The sequence below is a fragment of the Gossypium hirsutum genome, chromosome D03, assembly GCF_007990345.1.
Source record: "Gossypium hirsutum isolate 1008001.06 chromosome D03, Gossypium_hirsutum_v2.1, whole genome shotgun sequence".
NCBI lineage: Eukaryota > Viridiplantae > Streptophyta > Magnoliopsida > Malvales > Malvaceae > Gossypium > Gossypium hirsutum.
Window position 1 is genome coordinate 250250 of NC_053439.1, and position 11993 is coordinate 262242.

An 11993-nucleotide genomic window follows, 5' to 3' on the forward strand; every position below is an offset into this window, starting at 1 on the left:
TTCCAGCTGTGGTTTTTTATGTCGATGGTAAACTGACAAAGAAATGTCTGCTTGATTTAATTTGTGTTGGCTTAACGTAATTTCCAGGTTCTTACATATAGTACTTTTAGAGGTCAATTATGTGTGCACGTTGGTGAGGGTTAAATTGCCTGGAAGTATATTAATGGAAATAGGATCTTGGACCATCTGGTCTAAAACGGACATGATTCCTGTTGATTTTCATAGTGACTTTTAATAGAAATCACGTACCTGCCCCAGTTGGTGCCTCACTCAATGCCCCTTTTGTGGATATGTTCAATGGTCAGATTGTCTTGCTGTTGGTCTTGGAAAATAGATCTTAGTCAAAATTAGGGTAATTTATATTTTGGTCATTGAATTATTCAAATATTTTCATTTAAGTCACTAGGTTGTTAAAATGGTTATTGTATGGCATTTTATGTTTGCACTACCTGCACCAATCGAAAGCTCTCTTTCCTATTCTCTTCTACAAGTTAACTTTTTTTCATGAAACAGCTTTGGACATCTCGAGGTTTACTAATCAAAGTCCAAACAACTTTCTTCTATGATCTTCGACACTGATCATCCAATTGACTTAGATCTAAGGAATGTTCTTTTACTTGTCGATGAATATTGACTCATCGTACCAAACGTCAAATCGTCACTTGGAGCTCACTAGCCGGACTTCAAAAATAACAGCCTAATGACTTGAATAAAAACTTTTGAATAGTTTAGTGATCATTTTATAACTTTTTAAAGTTGAGGTACCAAAACATAAACTTACTATAGTTGAGTGACATTGAGTGTAATTTACCCTTTAAATTATGTGAATTTTTTTTATGTATTATTAATTTATATCATATAAAAATTAAGGGGTGGGATCCGGGTTTTTTACCTAAATATTATAAAAAAAATAAAAATTTACCAAAATATTACAACTTTTTTTTATTTACCAAAATATTACAACTTTTTTTTATTTACCAAAATATTTAAACTTTTTTATTATTTACCAAAATATATAAAAAAACCAAAAAAAAAAACAAAACCTGCAAAAAAAATCCGACAATGTACTGGTCACCCCAATGGTATTGGCGGCACCAAAGGTGCCAAAATCATTGGCGGCACCAATGGTGCCAATACCATTGGCGGCACCAATGGGTTTTATGGGGGGTTCGGTGGTGGGGCAGAAGAGAAAAAAGGAAAGAAAGAAAGGAGAGGGAAGAAAGAAAGAAAGGAGAGGAAAGAAAGAAAAGGAAAGGAGAAGAGAAAAAAGGAAAGAAAGAAGAAGAAAAGGAGAAGAGAAGAAAAAAGAAAGAAAGAAGGAAAGAAAGGGAAAGGAGAAGAGAAAAAAAAAGAAGAAGAAGAGGGAAGAAAGGAAAAAAAAGGGAAAAAAAGGTAATTTTATTTATAAATTTGAAATTTTTTGTAATATTTGTGTGTTTAAAATTTATGTAATGTATATTATAGTTATTTTATTATTTTATTTAGCATATATATTTTATAGTTATTTTATTATTTTATTTAGCATATATATTTTATGAAATATATTTAGAATGAAAAAAAAAGTTAAAGTACATTGTATGTTGATTAGGAAATTTTTTTATGAAATTTACTTATGAATTTGAAATTAAAATTTTAGGAAAATAGCATTAAAAGAAAAATGACAAAGAAGTATATTTAAGAAAACATAAAATACGAAAAGAAAAAACGAGAATTGTATATTTATCGAAAATAATAAAATGCGAAAAATGTACATGTAATAAATGTAAAACATAATAAATTGAAATAATGTAAAATTATAAAATATAAAATAACGATTATTTTAAAATAATAATATGCGGATAAAAAAAATACGAATAAATGGCCGAAGTAAGACTGTATTAGTAAATGTTTTTAAAAAATTCAGAAATAATTTATACAAATAATTGGGAAAAATGTAGTGAAATAATATAAAATAATAAAATACAAAAAGAATATAGTTTTATCGAAAGTAATAAAAATCGAAAAAATAATAATACGACTAAAGGGCAGGGGAAAGGGTTTATTTCGGGTTATTTACCAAAATATTACAAAAAAATTACCAAAATATTATAAAGTTTTATTTTATTTACCAAAAGAATAGAGGAAAAAAATGGTTATGGAGGGGAATAAAAAGGCGGTACCAATATGTGGGTAATTAATTTTTAATCCTTCCTTATTTATTAATAAATTTCAAACATTATGCACTGAAATAATGTAAAATTATAAAAGACTAAGTTAATGATATTTTTTAAAGTAATAAAATGCGGAAAAAAATACGAACAAATGGCAGAGTGTATTACTAACTTTTGTAAAATTCAGAAACAATTAATACAAAATATTTCAAAGAAAATATACTAAAATAATTTAAAACAATAAAATAGGAGAATAATATTTTATTCTTTAAAGTAATAAAAATTGAGAAAATTATACGAGCAAAGGGCAAGGGTAAGGGTTAATTTTTTACTGCAAATTAATTTAAATAACACACTCGGTTAATAAATTTCAAACATTATGCACTGAAAGAATGTAAAAATATAAAATTAGGAATTATGATATTTTTAAAGGAATAAAATGCGCAGAAAAAAATACGAAAAAATGGCCGAAGTTAGAATTTTTTACTAACTTTTTTTTCAACTTGCAGGCATCGCAATGGCTGGATTGATTGGAAACGCTGAACATATATCTGATGCGGCTAATAACTCGGTATGATTTATTATTTGTTAATCAGGAGTTCTATTTATTTAAAAAGGATATACACAGTATATAGAAATAAATTATGCAATCGTAATATTTTTTCTGTTATTCAACACTATCAGGAATCGTACCGAGTATTAAGGGGCCGCGTGAGTGTTTTAAAGATAGCTCCGGATGCACGATTTATGCCGTACCTAGAGCTAGCCGGATTTGGGTCAGTAGCATTGATCCGGTCGTCCGACTTGCGATCTGATTTATTATCCGCGCTAGTAGAGCGGTGGCGTCCAAAGACCCATACTTTCCATTTTCCGTGCGGGGAGTGCACGGTGATGTTGGAGGACGTTGCAGTGCAGCTTGGGCTCCCAGTTGGCGGGAGTCCCGTTACCGAACTATCTTCATTAACCGATCCGGCTGCAGTTTGCTATCAACTCCTAGGAGAGTCACCATATCACGGTGATAAGTTTTTCTCCGTCTTAAAATTTACATGGCTAAGAGCCAAAATTTGTCGACTATCAGTGATCGCCAGTGAAGGTGAGTTGATGTGCGCGGCTCGAGCGTACATCATGCATATGATAGGGGCACTACTCATGCCTGATGCAAACGGCGACAGTGTCCATTTGTCGTACTTGCCTCTGCTTGCTGATTTGTCCACGGGTAGGTCGTACAGTTGGGGTTCGGCCGTTCTAGCAACATTGTACAAGGAGCTTTGTAGGGCGGTAGACCCGCAAGTTAAAGACATTGGCGGATGCCTGATACTGCTGCAGTCATGGGCCCTTTATCGGATGCCATTTTTGGTACGCGTTAGTCACCAACCCTATCTATATCCACTGCCACTCAGGTGATAAAATGAAAATTGTCATTATTTCTAGTCATAATATATTGAGTAATTTTACCAACCTTAAACCCTATACTATTTTTGGTAGGTGGACGACCCGTTCAGGAATCGGAAAGTCGAGTGATGTCCCTATATACAGCATGAGGATTGAACAGCATGCTCGGGAAGGGGTATGTTTCTATTCTAATATTCATGACATACATGGTATTTCCATATGTTACTCACATGTTTCTATTCTATATGTTACTCACATGTTATTGGTCTAACTCGTTACAATGTTATTACTCATGCAGTTTATATGGATGCCGTATCGGAGGCCGGAAATTACAAATATTGTACCCCGTCCGCACTTGTTGATTCCCACACATGGTGCACAAACACACCAATTATAAATTTCAACATCATCGAGTGGTATCACGGTGATCGGGTGCTTCGGCAGTTCGACTGCATCCAACCTATCCCGGATCCGCCATGCCAGTTGCGGGAAGATCACGGCTTGACAAAGAGAGGAAGGGTTCAATTGGACTGGGGAATATATCACCGGAAATATGTCGCACTGTGGTACGATCGAATGAGCCGAATTCCTCAGATGGTTATGGCTACCGACCTGCAGCCATCTCGAGAGTATACAGAATGGTACCATAGTCGCGGGAAGCCGTATTTACTTGGACCGCAATCGACGATAGTCCCCTCGTACGCTCAGCAAGTTAGGGGATCGGAAGCAGACAGCACGATGGATCCGAATCCGACGGCATTTTGTCCTGCAGAACAGGCAGAGCCTGAACAATCAGAACCAAATAAGGAATCACATGGCTATCATCCGGATTTGTTGGGCGGTGAACATTATCCGAGCTATGCAGAGGGCGAATATGCGTTTGATTTTGAACTGTTCAGCTCCCCCCGGCCGCAGTACGGCATGCCCGGCCCGTCTGACACGTATCCGCCGCACTATGGGACTCATGATGGTTCAAGGTCATCGGCGGTGAATAAGGGACAGGACATTCCCTCTATATTTTCCACGCCCCCACCTGCGGACGATGAGGATGTTGGTCGTCACCCAGGCCGTCAGCGTCGACCTCCGCGTAGGTATACCCCCCGGACAACACCATCGAACCATCAAATGTAAGGGTTTAATGCACTCATTCTATAACTCGTGTTATTTGTATTTTAGATATCTCGGATGTTCTGAATTTTATCTATAGATATCAATTATTCAATTTTTTCATTATATTAAAGCTGAATCGAATTATGAATGCCTCTATTTTTTCATTATAATATTAATAATTCGACAACGCTCAGATGGTATATTATAACTTCATATGGAAATAATATGGATACAATTTAAGCGTAAGCATAAGCCGAAAAAGAAAAATTATTATTAAAATTACCGATCCCGATTTCCCCCCGATCCCGACGATTGTCCGACATGAAAGTTTCGGTTAGGGCATTTATTCCGGCTATGACCACTTAACCTACATATTCCACAGCGCTTTCCGTCAGATTTTTCCGTAATGTCCATCTCATTACGGATTCTTTTTGACTGCGGACGACCCCTTGGATTCCTCCGTAGCCCTGTGTCTGGGAGAAGCTCGAAAGTGATCCGCGGCACCTCCCACGTAGATAGGTCCGGCAGGACGGGGAACTCATTCTCCCAGACACGCAATGTGCGCTCCAGCGTGTACACATCATCCACATATTGTTCAGCAGCAATGTTGACTTTAGCACACGCTGCCACGACATGCGCACAGGGGTAATGATGTGTTTCGAACTTCCTGCACTCGCACCGTCTGTTCCCGAGATCAACTCCGTAGGACCTAGGTCGACGACCTATGTTCTCAGTAACTCAAAACGTTTCCAGTCATCGTGAATATATTTCCACATTCATTGACCTCGCCAACCGACGATTTACGACCATTACATCCCTCACATGTTCAACAAACACATGTCCCGCTTGAATCTGGTCGACTTGCTGCTGACCCATTCTTGGCATCAAAGTGGCCAGCCTGTAGAAAGTAGCAGAAAATACCGATGCAATCGGAAGATGATGTGTTTTCAACAAGACTGCGTTGATCCCCTCGACTAAGTTTGTGGTCATGTGGCCATAACGAAAGCCCTCGTCAGCACTTTGAGCCCACTGCCACGGCTCCATTGTGTGCAACCATTGTCGAAAAGATGTGTTTGTCTGCCCCTCCATGTCAGTCTCAAGTCGGGTCATTCTTTGCCGGAAAATATGTGGCTCTAACTCATACGCTGCATATGTATTAATGAAAAATAAGTGTTGACGAGTGGATAAAATAAAACATTACAGCTTGTATTGAAAATATAAGGTTATCATTTACCCATTGCCACGACTTGCCTCTTCCAGTCTGCATTCTTATATTCTTTATGGAAGTTAGACGCAATGTGACGAATGCAGTAAACGGATCTCCACGGCACACTAGAACGCCTAATAGCTGCAATTAAACCCTTCCCTCTATCAGAGATGATGCAAATGTTATCGTTCCTAATAACATACCTGCGCAGATTTGTCAGGAAGAATTCCCAAGACTCCATGTTCTCTTTATCTACGATAGCAAATGCTATCGGGAGCACGTTTCAGTTACTGTCTTGAGCAACTGCAATAAGCAGTATCTGTGTATACTTTCCATACAGCCAGGTCCCATCCACCTGCACAAGTGGCTTGCAGTGGGAAAATGCCCGCACACATGGATTGAACGTCCAGAACATCCGATAGAAAATCCTTTTTGCCGGCTCTAACTGCTCATCCGGGCCGTAAGATGGACTGGTCTGCAACTCAATCACAGTCCCCGGTACGTACTCCCGCATAGCAGCTATCCAACCTTGAAGCTCGTTATACGACGAATCGTAATCCCCATACAGTTGCTCCATCGCCATCTGTTTAGCTACCCATGCCTTTCGATATGAGACTCGATATTGGAATCGTGCTTGTATTTCTGCAATGAGTACCGAAACTCTAATGGTCGGTATATCCTTCACCATTGGCATGATACACGCACAAATAGTTTTCGAATCAAGTTTTCCATGATCTTCTGTCATACATGTTGATGTGCATGTATGAGGACCAACAAATTTTCGTATCTCCCACATCTGAGAACTTCTAATGTATGCAGCTCGTACCCGCCAATTGCAGCCTTCCGCTGCCTTCCAACACTCCCCAACATATATTGTCGGAGTAGACACGGAGACTTTATAATCCACCGATATCTTCATGCTGTACCGTTTAATGGCATATACGCAATCTTCTTTGCAACTGAATCTCTGGCCTATGAATAACTCATCATCATCAGATGTTACGGCCTGCCCGTGAGCATGATATATTTCAGGGTACTCCAGAAACTCAGATACATACGCTGCGTCAGGATCTATGAGCAACATGTGTGGCCCAAGATTATTGTGTATCACAATACGCCGCATCTGCTCCCCGACTGAACAAGCGTTGACATCTTCAGCATCAATATCATTAGGTACATCGTCCAAATCGGGATCAGCGTCACTATCGACCTCTTCATCCCAATGATCGCCACCACCTTCTTCTTCGCCGGCACATTCTTCTTCACCACCAACCATGTCAACATCGGGTGTAAAATTTAGGTCGATACCGATCCCACCCATAGTTGATTCACTATCAACGTATGATATTGGAGCCACCATCCGCGGTTCTTCAGCCCCGTCTTCTTCATCAGATGCATTTTGCTCCATACCGACTAACTTAGAAAATAAGTGAATCGGTGCATTCTTCTCACTCCCATTCCCACAGTACAGATCGACCATTGTCTCCACGTCTTCGTCGTCTACAAGTTCCATTTCGACGAATTTGACCGGGTTTGTCGAAACTGGAAACTTGTAGAAAATTTTTTATACCCTTCTCCCACAACGTCTATGGATTTTTGCATTAATCCTTGCCTTCATTTCATCAAACGATACATTTCTATTAAATCTCATTGCTATTTGTTGCCGACATTCAAATACACATCCAACACTTGTTGTCAATATGACTCCATCGAAATAAACGCATACAAGAAACTTAGCATCCATCTTCAATATTTAATCTGTCAAAAAAAACAAAATATCATAAAAAATCTCGAACGGTAACTGAATTACTTAAAAAAAATTTATACTCAAAATATTACACAAAATAATACACACTAAAATTATTAATTTTATACTACGAATAATATTAATAATTTTATACTCAAAATAATACACACTAAAATTATTAATTTTACTAACAAAAAACTAACTATAATAATAATACTAATTTTTTACTAACTTGTTTATTTACGTAAATAAAAATAATAAGTAACCATAATAATAATACTAGTTTTCTGCTAACAATAATAATAATATTACTAAGTTACATCTTAATACATTAATAACATCTTCATACTAACAACAACAACAACAACAACAACAACAACAATAATAATAATACTAACTAATACTTTTATTTTGAGTTTTATTAATCTTAATATCTAAACTACAACAAAAAATATTACAAAATATACAAAATAATAACAATAATATAATCAATTATTTTTAAAAAAATACCTCATTTTTTTCTTCTTCTCCGCGCCAACTTTTCTTTTTTTTTTGAATTTTCTCTCTTCTGCTTTCTTTTTTTTTTTTGATTTTTCTCTCTTCAGCTGGGTAGAGGTGGTATAAATAATACCAGTGGTGCCGCCAATGGTATTGGCACAATTGGTGCCGCCAATAGTATTGGCACCATTGGTGCCGCCAATGGTTTTGGCACCTTTGGTGCCGCCAATACCATTGGGGTGACCAGTACATTGTCAGATTTTTTTTTGCAGGTTTTGTTTTTTTTTTGGTTTTTTTATATATTTTGGTAAATAATAAAAAAAGTTTAAATATTATGGTAAATAAAAAAAAGTTGTAATATTTTGGTAAATAAAAAAAAGTTGTAATATTTTGGTAAATTTTTATTTTTTATAATATTTAGGTAAAAAACCCGGTGGGATCCACTTACATAGTGTAAAAACTAAAGTTATTTTACACGCTTCCGCAATTATTTATATGATTAATATTTTAATGATCCAACTATTGAAATTATCAAATACAATTATACTTGTCATACATGTAAGTTTTCGAACCAATCTGATATCTCTATAAATGTTTGAAATTCTTTTACATAAACAAATAGTTAGAAGTTTTAAATTTACATCACATTTGACATGCATGATCTACAGGAATATACCATGAAAATAGTTGACAAAGTTTTAGCTCAGTTGGTATTAACATTGTTACCAGTACAGGAGAACGTGGATTCAAGTGCATTGATTCTCTTATTTAAGAGTTGAGAGAGATTATGGGTAGTTCTACGCTTTATATCAAAAAAAATATGTTGTTTATATAAAACTATTAAACGTTAAATAAAAATACATAATTTAAAAAAACTTAAAATAATATAAACTAATTTAAACAAATTTAAATCCAGCATTTATAAACATAAACAAGTCTAAACAAAATTTTAACAACTATATTTTAAACTGGTCAAAGGTAAACAACCAAATCTACATACTCCGCCCACTACTTCTACCACTCATCATTTATTCTCATAAACTTCAATCCCTTTTGACCAAAATTCGTCAATTGAGTCTTGGTTCAGTTAGCATCAATATTATTGTCAGTGCATGAGAACGTGGGTTTGAGTATGCTAAAACACGTTATCCTCCTACTTACGAGTTGGATAAAAATATTAATGCCACGTGGCAGGTATAGGTGAGTAAGGGCAACACGAATCTTCTTCTATATTAGAAAATAGAACAAGTCCACAAGTGGCATGCGGGGTTTGGACCACTTAATCAGATTTCTTTTATTAAAGTTTTTGGGGTCCTTTTTTCTTTATTTTTTCATACATTAATTTCATATGTATCAACTTTTTGCTTGAATGGGTTGAAGAAAAATATCGAAAATGGTAGTTAGATAATTTTTAAATTATAAGTTACATTTTTACTTAAATTTTTTTATAATGTATATTTATTTAAAATAGTGCAAATAACGAATCTTATTATTTGACCTAAAGACTGTACTTCTGTGATCAAATTTATAGAAGTACATGTGTGAGTGAATTTAAGGTTCTATTATATTAAAATAAAAGTAGTGAAAATAAAACTCAACTCAAAATTAATATTAAAAAAATATGAAAAAATTCAAAAATATCCGATCAAACTCAAACTCACTCATACTAGGGGATATAATTGCAAGGTTAATTAGGTATTATTTCCCCTATCATTTATTAATTTTATTTTCAATAAAGATGAGTGCATATAATTCATTAAGTTCACGGTGTAATATTTGATGCACTGTTCATAAATTTTGTATATGGTAAAATAACACGTCATCACTGTATAATGAGAAATTATTTTATGGACATTTCTCGCTACATCATCTATGGACCCTTTCGAATTATTTAATGACATTTCAACAATTTTTTCTGAGCCATTGATACATAATTTTGGTAATTTTTTTACCCCGAACCTCAAACACAGAACCTAAAACCCTAACCTTGAAACTTAAACCCTAAATTCCAAACTCGAACTTTGAACTCGAAACCCAAAACCTTGAGCTCAAACCATGAATTCTTGAAACCCCGATCTTGAACCATGTACCTTGTTCAAGATTTAGGATCGGGGTTTGAGGTTCAAAGTTCAGGTTCAGAGTTTAAGGTTTAAGGTTCAAGGTTCAGGATAAAAAATTACCAAAATTATGTATTAACGACATGGAAAAACTTATTGAAATATCTTTAAATGATTAGAAAAGGACCATAAATGATGTGGTGGAAAGGGTCCATAAAATAATTTAAACTAACAAGGGAGTTAAAAATATAAACAATTAACTTTATTTAAATATAAATTAACTGTTGATTATAATTATTATACCTATATCATGATTGGAAGATATTTGATTTAGGGTTTTCTAAATTATAGGGAAAAAAAGGTTACTTTTCTTGATTTGTATTAATATTTGTGTAATTAAATTTTATTAGAACATTCAATTTAGTGGTACGATTTTTCTAAGTTATATAATTATGAGTTTTGGACAAGTTAGGACTGATTTGAAATCTCCCATTTTTGGCCTGTACTAAAAAGTATAATGCTTAGGTCTTAGCCGCCCGCAGCCGTGCTCAAAAATTTATTTATAGGTCCTCTAATTTTTTTTATTTTACTTAAAGGTCAAATTATTATTTATTAATATTGTTTAAGATTCATACACGAATTGCATGTTAATTACGTATATTATTTATTTTAAGTTTACAAAAAGACTTTACTGAGAGCTCAAATATTTGCCCAAAGTGAGAATGAGGTTTGCGTGGCTATGCATGGTTAGACTCAAGCCTAAGCCATATACCATATAGCACAGACAACATTTACGTACATGTTTCACTTTTTGAAGACTTTTTTTTATTTCAAAATTTAAGTCCAACTGTTAACATAATTTTTTTTAATTAATTTCAAGTTCATTACGGACGTCAATTTTTAATTTACATGATTTTTTATTTTAAAATATCACATCAATAATTTTAATAAAAAATTAACCGTATTAATAATTAAATCTGAATTTTAGACGAGATATATTCGTTTTTGCTTTTTTATCCTTTTTTTTGTGATGAAAACACACGAAAATGATTTTCTGTTTTGTTTTTTAATCAATCGCATTATTGACTAGAAATAGTTGGTCTTTCCAAATTGGCAGTATTCTTCTTCTTCTTCGGTGACTTCAACTTTTTTGCTTTAACCATTAATGACTTGACTGAACTGGAGTAGTTTGATGATGATACATACATTCCTACAATAATAATACCATTACTGGATATATAATTTGTTTAATACTCGAATTTGACACTTTCTTAGTATAATAATAAATTTAGTGTTAATTATAAATTCGTATAATTTTACGTTTAGTCTGTCAAATATAATTCGATGCATATGGTTTAATTTTGATTTTAGTGTTTACTTTTTATTAATTTTCGAGTAAAATATCGTATCTTAGTTTTATTCGAATGTTAGTGTCTTATTGGTATGTATTTGCATTTTATTTTTTTTATACTTAGGTTTTATATGATTTAGAAATTTATAAGTAAATGTTTCGTTACTTAAATTAGGTGTATAAGAGCATTTGGGATGAAATTTTGAAGACGAAAGGAGTGAAATTAGACAGAAATGCAGAGAATTTGAAGAGTACAAGTGAGCCACGGCTCAAAACTACCGTGCCCCACGGCCAAGTCTAGATAGCGCCACATCATCACTCCACCACCATCCTTTATCTTTATTTAAGAAATAAAGGATTCGACTTTACTCACTGTTATTTACAGGCTCATTTTTAAGCTCGACAACAGTAGAAATTAAAATTACAATTATAGACCTTACTTGTTGACTGGTCTCCATGGGCTGCAAAGACAATAGATCAT